An 8,956-nucleotide genomic window follows, 5' to 3' on the forward strand; every position below is an offset into this window, starting at 1 on the left:
TTGCAGTGAGCAGAGATCGTGCCACTGTTCTCCAACTTGGGTGACAGAATGAGACTCCATCTCAAAACAAAAACAAACTCAAAAAACAGTAAAGGGCATTTTGCCCATAATGTGTGAATGTGTGAACAACTTCTCCTCCTCCCTCCCCCTCCCCTCTCGTCCCCTCCCCTCCCCCTCCCCCTCCCCTCTCGTCCCCTCCCCTCCCCCCCTCCCCTCTCCTCCCCTCCCCTCCCCCTCCCCTCTCCTCCCCTCCCCTCCCCCTCCCCTTCCCCCCTCCCCCTCCTCCTCAGCATGGTCTCACTCTGTCACCCAGGTTGTAGTGCAGTGGCATGATCTTGGCTCACTGAAACCTCCCAGGCTCAGGTGATTCTCCCACCTCAGCCCCCGGAGTAGCTGGGACCACAGGCGTGCACCACCATGCCTGGCTAATTTTTCTCTTAAAATTAGAGATGGGATTTCACCATGTTGCCCAGGCTGGTCTCAAACTGCTGAGCTCAAGTGATCCACTGTCCTTGACCTCCCTGAGTGCTGGGATTTCAGGTGTGAGCCAATGGCACCTAATCCCATGTATGAACTTTTTATTTATTTATTTTTATTTTTAGGTTTTTTTTTTTTTTTGTAAACTTTTCCTTCCTTCCTTCCTTCCTTCTTTCCTTCCCTCTCTCTCTCTTTCTTTCTTCCTTTCTTCTTTCTTTCTTTTACACTAAGTCTTGTTCTTTCACCCAGGCTGTAGGAAAGTAGTGTGATCTTGGCTCTTTGCAACCTCCACCTCCCGGGTTCAAGCAATTCTCCTGCCTCAGCCTCCCAAATATCTGGGATTACAGGCACATGCCACCACAGGAGGCCAGTGTTTGTATTGTTATGGAGATGGGGTTTCGCCATGTTGGCCAGGCTGGTCTCGAACTGCTGATCTTAAGTAATCAACCTGCTTTAGACTCCTAAATTGCTGGAATTACAGGCGTGAGCCACCACATCCGACCCCATGTGTGCTTATTTTTTTCTTAATTGAGATGAAGTCTTGCTCTGTTGCCCAGGCTGGAGTGCAGTGGCATGATCTCAGCTCACTGCAGCAACCTCTGCCTCCCAGGTTCACACAATTCTCCTGCCTCAGTCTCCCGAATAGCTGGGATTCCAGGCACCCACCACCATACCCGGCTAATTTTTGTATTTTTAGTAGAGATGGGATTTGGGTATGTTGACCAGGCTGGTCTCAAACTCCTGACCTTAAGTGATCTGCTCACCTTGGCCTCCCAAAATGCTGGGATGACAGGCCTGAGTCACTGTGCCAGGCCCCCATGTGTGAACTTCTTAGTACGCCACTAGGTGGCAGTGATTTGCAGCCCCTGGTTGTATTAAACAGACATCTTAAATACACCTTTAGTTTTAGACAATAGAAAAATGTGCTTCCTATTAAGCAAAAGTCCTATGGCCTTCATGCATTCCTGTAACTAAGAGTCTAAATCTGTGAAAAGATGCCCATGAGACACAGTTAAATTGAAATAGCAGGTTGCAGAACAATATTTGTATCTCCTTACTTTCTTTTTTTCTGCCTCTCTCCCTTCCTTCTCTCCTTCCACAGAAGTTGACTGAGCACCTAGTGTGTGCTAATATGTGCTAAGTTACTGGAAATACAATGGTGAGCAAAGCAACACCAATGCAGTGCCCATGGATTTTTTTTTTTTTTTTTTTTAAGATGGGGTTTCACCATGATGGCCAGGCTGGTCTTGAACTCCTGACCTCAGGTGATCCACCCACCTCGGCCTCTCAAAGTGCTAGCTAGGATTACAGTCATGAGCCATCGTGCCCGGCCGTGCCCATGGATCTTATGGTCCCTTACTGATGATAGGTTGGTTCCACCTTCTCATTATAACAATGCTACAAAGAACATTTCATACGTGCACTTGAGTTCTCTAGGGCAGTGGTTCTCAAAGAGTTTTCTGGGCCATGAGACCAAAACTATTTTCATAATAATATTAAGATGGTATTTACCCTTTTTCATGCTTACTCTTCTCATAACTGTTCAGTGGACCTTTCCATGAGGCTCCATGACATGTGATATTGCAACAGATTGACAGCAGAATCAGATATGAGAATCCAGGTGTTTTCTGTTAAGCCAGACATGAAAGAGATTTGGAAAAAATGTAACATACACAGTGACACTTTTCTCACTAATATTTTTTGTTTGGGAAAATATAGTTAGTTAGTTAATTAATTAATTTTTTTGAGATAGGGTCTCACTCTGTTGCCAAGGCTGGAGTTCAGTGGCATGATCATAGCTCACTGCAGCCTCAAACTCTTGGGCTCAAGTTATCCTCCTGCCTCAGCCTACCAAGTAGCTGGGACTACAGGTGCTCACCACTATGCCTGGCTAATTTTTTTATATTTAGTTTTCGTAGAGATAGAGTCTTGCTATGTTACAGGCTGGCCTCTCACTCCTGGGCTCAAGCAATCCACCCACCTTAACCTCCCAAGTATGTGTGTCTACAAGCTCTTGCCACTGAGCCTGGCTCCCTCCATCTTTTTTTTTTTCTTTTTTGAGATTGAGTTTTGCTCTTGTTGCCTGGGCTGGAGTACAGTGGCATGATCTCGGCTCACTTAAACCTTTGGGTTCAGGCGATTCTCCTGCTTCAGCTTCACGAGTAGCTGGGATTACAGGCATGTGCCACCACGCCTAGCTAATTTTGTATTTTTGGTAGAGATAGGGTTTCTCCACGTTTGTCAGGCTGGTCTTGAACTGCTGACCTTGTGATTCACCTGCCTCAGCAGCTCCCAAAGTGCTAGGATTACAGGCGTGAGACACCATGCCTGGCTCACAGTTTCAGTTTTACTAGAGGTTGCCAAATTGCTAGCTGGGATTACACCACCACACCTGGCTAATTTTTTGTATTTCAGTAGAGACGGGGTTTCACCATGTTGTCCAGGCTAATCTCAAATTCTTGACCTCAGCCTCAGCCTCAGCCTCCCAAAATGCTGGGATTATAGGCATGAGCCACCACGTGTGGCCTTTTTTTTTTTTAAGAAAGAATCTCACTTCATCACCCAGGCTGGAGTGCAGTGATGCAATCTTGGCTCATTGCAACTTCTGCCTGTCAGGTTCAAGTGATTCTCCTGTCTCAGCCTCCCGAGTAGCTGGGATTACAGGCATGAACCACCACACCTGGCTAATTTTTATATATTTAGTAGAGACAGGGTTTCATCATGTTGGCCAGGCTGGTCTCCAACTTCTGACCTCAAGCCATCTGGCTTCTCAAAGTGCTGGGATTACAGGCATGAACCACCTTGTCTGGCCAAAAGCTAACCTAAACCAAAACAACAACAACAAAAACAAAACTCCACCCAACCAGCCAAACAAAAACACTGGATAAGGAGGGCAGATCACTTGAGTCTAGGAATCTGAGACCAGCCTGGGCAACATGATGAAAACCCGCCTCTACAAAAAATAATTTTAAAAAATTAGTTGGAAGCCTTTACTGACTTAGAAAAAAAAATTAGCCAGACATGGCGGTACATGCCTGTAGTCCCAGTTACTTAGGAAGTTGAGGTGGGAGGATGGCTTCAGCCTGGGAGGCAGCGGTTGCAGTTAGCTGAGATTGTGCCACTGCACTCCAACCTGGGTGACAGAGCAAGACCTGTCTCAAAAAAACAAAAGCCAAAAAAACAAAAAAAAAAAGCAGAAAAAGAAAGAATGAAAGGAAAGACATCTATGTATTCTTTGTGTTTTTGTTGTTATTGTTTTTACAAAATCTCAAATTGTAAAGAATTGTGAAATTATTTTTATTTTTATTTTTTTGAGACAGAGTATGGCACTGTTGCCCAGGCTGGAGTGCAGTGGTACGATCTCTGCTCACTGCAATCTCTGCCTCCCAGGTTCAAGCGATTCTCCAGCCTCAGCCTCCAGAGTAGCTGGGATTACAGGTACCCAGCACCACACCCGGCTAATTTTTTGTTTTTTAATTAGAGACGGGGTTTCACTATGTTGGCCAGGCTTGTCTTGAACTCTTGAGCTCATGATCCTCTCACCTCAGCCTCCCGAAGTACTGGGATTACAGGCATGAGCCACCACACCCAGCCAAGAATTGTGAAATTATTAAAGCAGGCTAGTAAAAGAAAAATAAAGTAGGCTACTGATACAACAGTGAGTTGGTCATTATCTTTTCTAAACAATACTATGAAAACCAAGGTGATTTTATCTTAAATGTTCTCAGAGGAAGTTTTTCTTGGTCACCAAGAATAGCTTTGTAGAATCAACATTACATATATCGGAAAATTTATTTTTGCTTGGTGGCTCATGGGGGGGGTAAAAGTGTATAATTTATGCAAATAAATCTTTTTTAACATCAGGGGAATTTCATTATTCTTAAATACGACCTTCTGCGATTTTTGTTAAAACCATTTTTCACTAACGCCTAATTTGTAAAAAAAAAAAAATATGGAGGCATCTAATGTTAAAAAACTCAAAGACTGTTTGTAGCTCACTTATAAATGAGAGTTTATTTTAACCAATTTAGGGCTATTCTTTTTTTTTTTAATAAAAAAGATGGGGTTTCACCATGTTGGTCAGGCTGGTCTTGAACTCCCAACCTCAGGTGATCCACCCGCCTTGGCCTCCAAAGTGCTTGGATTACAGGCGTGAGCCACCATGCCCAGCCTAGGGCTGTTTTTTGATTGTTCATAGAATATTTAAATTGTTCAAGTGTAGCTGATCTAAAACTTTAGTGGCATTAATTTTATTTATTATTATTATTTTTTTTAAGACGGGGTTTCACCATGTTGGTCAGGCTGGTCTTGAACCCCCGACCTCAGGTCATCCACCTGCCTTGGCCTCCAAAGTGCCTGGATTACAGGCGTGAGCCACTACACCTGGCCTATTATTATTATTTTTTAAAGATGGGGTTTCACCATGATGGCCAGGCTGGTCTTGAACACCTGACCTCAGGTGATCCACCTTGGCCTCCCAAAGTGCTAGGATTACAGGCGTGAGCCACCGCGCCCAGCCCAAGGCATTAAATTTTGGCAATGAAATATGTTGAGCAGGCCAGGTGCGGCAAGGCCAGGCTCACACCTGTAATCTTAGCACTTTGAGAAGCCGAGATGGGTAGATCACCTGAGGTCAGGAGTTGGAGACCAGCCTGGCCAATATGGCGAAACTCCATCTGTACTAAAAATACAAAAATTAGCCGGGTATATTGGTGGGTGCCTATAATCCCAGCTACTAGGGAGACTGAGGCAGAAGAATCACTTAAACCGGGCGGAGGGATCGTGGGTTGCAGTGAGCGAAGATTACACCACTTCACTCCAGCCTGAGCAAAAAAGTGAAACTCCATCTCAAAAAAGAAAAATGTTGATCAATATGAGAGGTTGAGTTTTACAGTTAAGGGGCAAATGCGGTGATATTAATTGACTGTTTCTGACAGTAGTTTGGCACATAGTTAAGTGCACACTCTCCTCTAGTAAAGTGTAATTCGACCACAGTCAACAGTTACCTGTGTATTTATGCTGGAGGGTGCAACCAACTGTTAATTTAAGTGAGGTTCCATTCTGCCACTTAGCCATGGCAGAGCACACAAATGTGCACTCAGGGAAAGCAGATGGTATAGGTTACACACAGAAGCACACTCCAATTCAGGAGACATGTCAACACAGAAATAATACTATGATGCAACATACATCACAAAAACAGATGGAAATTGTTTCATTTTTGTTTGTTTGAGATGTAGTCGTGCTCTGTCACCAGGCTGGAGTACACTGGTGCAATCTCAGCTCATGGCAACTTCTGCCTCTCAGGTTCAAGCGATCCTTCTGCTTCAGCCTCCTGAGTAGTTAGGATTACAGGTGCATGTCACCACTCCCGGCTGATTTTTGTATTTTTAGTAGAGACAGGATTTTGCCATGTTGGCCAGGATGGTCTCAATTTCTTGACCTCATGATCTTCCTGCCTTGGCCTCCCAAAGTTCTGGGATTATAGGCATGAGCCACCAAGCCTGACTGGAAAATTTTTTTTAATCTGTCTTTAGGGAATTATCTAGCTATTAGTGGGGTTACTTGAGGGAACTATATCCTTGGCAGAAAAGATGGTTCACTGTATTCATTTGTCATAATAACCAGACTCCTGCCAGTTAGTGGGTTCTAAAGTTGTTGATACAGACATGAATAGGTTTGAATGTAGAGTTCTGTATGGAGGGTCCTTTCAACAGAAAGATAAACCAAAATTGTTGGTCTTAGCCTTTTGGATTACCGACTTTATCTGAATCTCTTTAAAGAGATTCAGATAAAGATTCAAAATTGGCAGATTCAAAATTGGCTGAGCGTGGTGGCTCACACCTATAATCCCAGCACTTTGGGAGGTCAAGGCAGGTGGATGGCTTGAGGTCAGAAGTTCAAGACCAGCCTGGCCAACATGGTGAAATCCCGTCTCTACTAAAATACAAAAATTAGGCTGGGCATGGTGGCTCACGCCTGTAATCCAAGCACTGTAGAGGCCAAGGCAGGTGGATCACCTGAGGTCAGGAGTTCAAGACCAGCCTGACCAACATGGTGAAACCCCGTCTTTAAAAAATATATATATACAAAAATTAGCTGGGCATGGTGGTGGTGGGTGCCTGTAATCCCAGCTACTTGGGAGCCTGAGGTAGGAGAATAGCTGGAACCTGGGAGGTGGAGGTTGCAGCCACTACACTCCAGCCTGGGAGACAGGGTGAGACTCCGTCTCAAAAAAAAAAAAGAAACAGTCAAAACTTAGAAATCATCCAACTCAACTGTTTATTTGATAGAGTTATATGGGAGCTAGAGAGGATCACTTATTCATTCATGCATTCATTTGACAACTGTTTACCATTCATATATTCATTTGACGTGAAGACACTGTCCTAATTGTGAAGAAGTAAGACGAACATATAATTTATCATCCAAATCAGGACACTTTTGAGAGTGAAAAAGAGTGCTATTAATGATACTGAGACATCAAACAAAAGCCAAAAGTGTCTGGAGGCAAACTGAATGCAGAGTTACCCTATGACTAAGACATAATCCTATCCCTGAAGAACCCCAGTGTCTAATGGGAAAGAGAAAGGTGTAATCACAAGATAGTGATAATTTTGCATTATGGGCTGGGTGCAGTGGCTCATGCCTGTAATCCCAGAACTTTTAGGGGCTGAGGTGGGAGGATCAATTGAGCCCAGGAGTTCGGGACCAGCCTGGGCAACATAGTGAGACCCCCATCTCTTAAAAAACCCACAAAAATTAGCCAGGCATGGTGCCATGTGCCTGTAGTCCCCAGCTAGTGGGGAGGCTGAAGTGAGGATTGCTTAAGCCCAGGAGATTGAGGCTGCAGTGAGCTGTGATCACACCACTACACTCCAGACTGGGTGAGAGAGCAAAAAAAACCCCCACAAAAATCAGCCAGGCAAGTTGACATGTGCCTGTAGTCCCCAGCTACTAGGGAGGCTGAAGTGAGGATTGCTTAAGCCCAGGAGGTTGAGGCTGTGTGAGCTGTGATTGCACCACTACACTCTAGACTGGGTGAGAGAGCAAGACCCTGTCTCAAAAAAAAAAAAACAAAAGATAAAAAACAAAAAAACAAAAGGAATAAAGGAGGGAGGGGAGGGGAGGGGAAGGGAGAGAAGGGGAGGGGAGGGCAGGGCAGGGCAGGGTGGGGAGGGGATAGGAGGGGATGATGCTTCACTTGGGTTCTTTTTTTTTTTTTTGAGGCAGAATTTTGCTCTTTTTGCCCAGGCTGGAGTGCAACAGTGCAATCTTGGCTTATTGTAATCTTCGCCTCCTGGGTTCAAGCAATTCTCCTGCCTCAGCCTCCCAAGTAGCTGGGATTGCAGGTGCCCACCACCATGCCCAGCTAATTTTTTCTATTTTTAGTAGAGATAGGGTTTCACCCATGTTGGCCAAGCTGGTCCCAAACTCCTGACCTCAGGTGATCCACCCGCCTTGACCTCCCAAAGTGCTGGGATTACAGGTGTGAGCCACACACTTGTCTGCTTCAGTTGGGTTCTAAGGAGTGAGTTGGAGTTTACTGGGTGGAGATGGAGGGGGAGGGCATTCCAAGCAGAAAGAGGAGAATGTATAAATCCATAGTTTTCAAGGAACTGCCAGTCATTTCTCGAGGTCAGGGCATAGTGGAAGAAGAGGTGCTTAAACGGGGCTAGTGGGGCCAGATTAGCAGGGCCTTGATGGTGAGCTAAGGAGTTTGGACTTAATCCTTGTACATAAAAGGGACTGAAGGATTTCAAACATGATCATACCTTCATCAGATGTGTGTTTTAGAAAGTTTACTCTGACACCAAACGGGAGATGCATTGGAGGAGAAGAGACTAGTAAAGAGGCTTTTTTTTTTTTGAAACAGGGTCTCAATCTGTTACCCAGGCCGGGTACTGCAATGCAATCATGGCTCACTGCAGCCTAAAACCCCTGGGCTTGCTATGTTGCCCAGGCTGGCCTTGAACGCTTGGTCTCTTACCTTGGCTTCCCAAGTACTGAGATGAGAGGTGTGAACTACCATGCCCAGTCCAGTAAAGAGGCTTTTCCTGGAGCTCCAGCTCCAAGAGGCTTTTAACATAGTAAGACTCCCATCTCTACAAAAAATAAAAAATTAGCCAGGTATGGTGGTACACACCTACCATCCCAACTACGTAGGGGGCTAAGGTGGGAGGATCGCCTGAACTCAAGAGTTTGAGTCCAGGGGTTTTAGGCTGCAGTGAGCCATGATTGCACCACAGCACCCCAGCCTGGGTAACAGAGTGAGACCCTGTCTCAAAAATAAAAAGTCTCTTTTTGTTGTCCAGGCTGGAGTGCAGTAGGTCACTACTGCTTGATCACAGGTCACTGCAGCCTTGGCCTCCTGGGCTCAAGTGATCCTTACACCTCAGCCTCCTGAGTAGCTGGGACTATGGGCATGTGCCACCATGCTTGGCTTATTTTAAAATTTATTATTTATTATGTATTGTGT

Source organism: Callithrix jacchus, chromosome 5, assembly GCF_049354715.1.
Source record: "Callithrix jacchus isolate 240 chromosome 5, calJac240_pri, whole genome shotgun sequence".
Taxonomy (NCBI): Eukaryota; Metazoa; Chordata; class Mammalia; order Primates; family Cebidae; genus Callithrix; species Callithrix jacchus.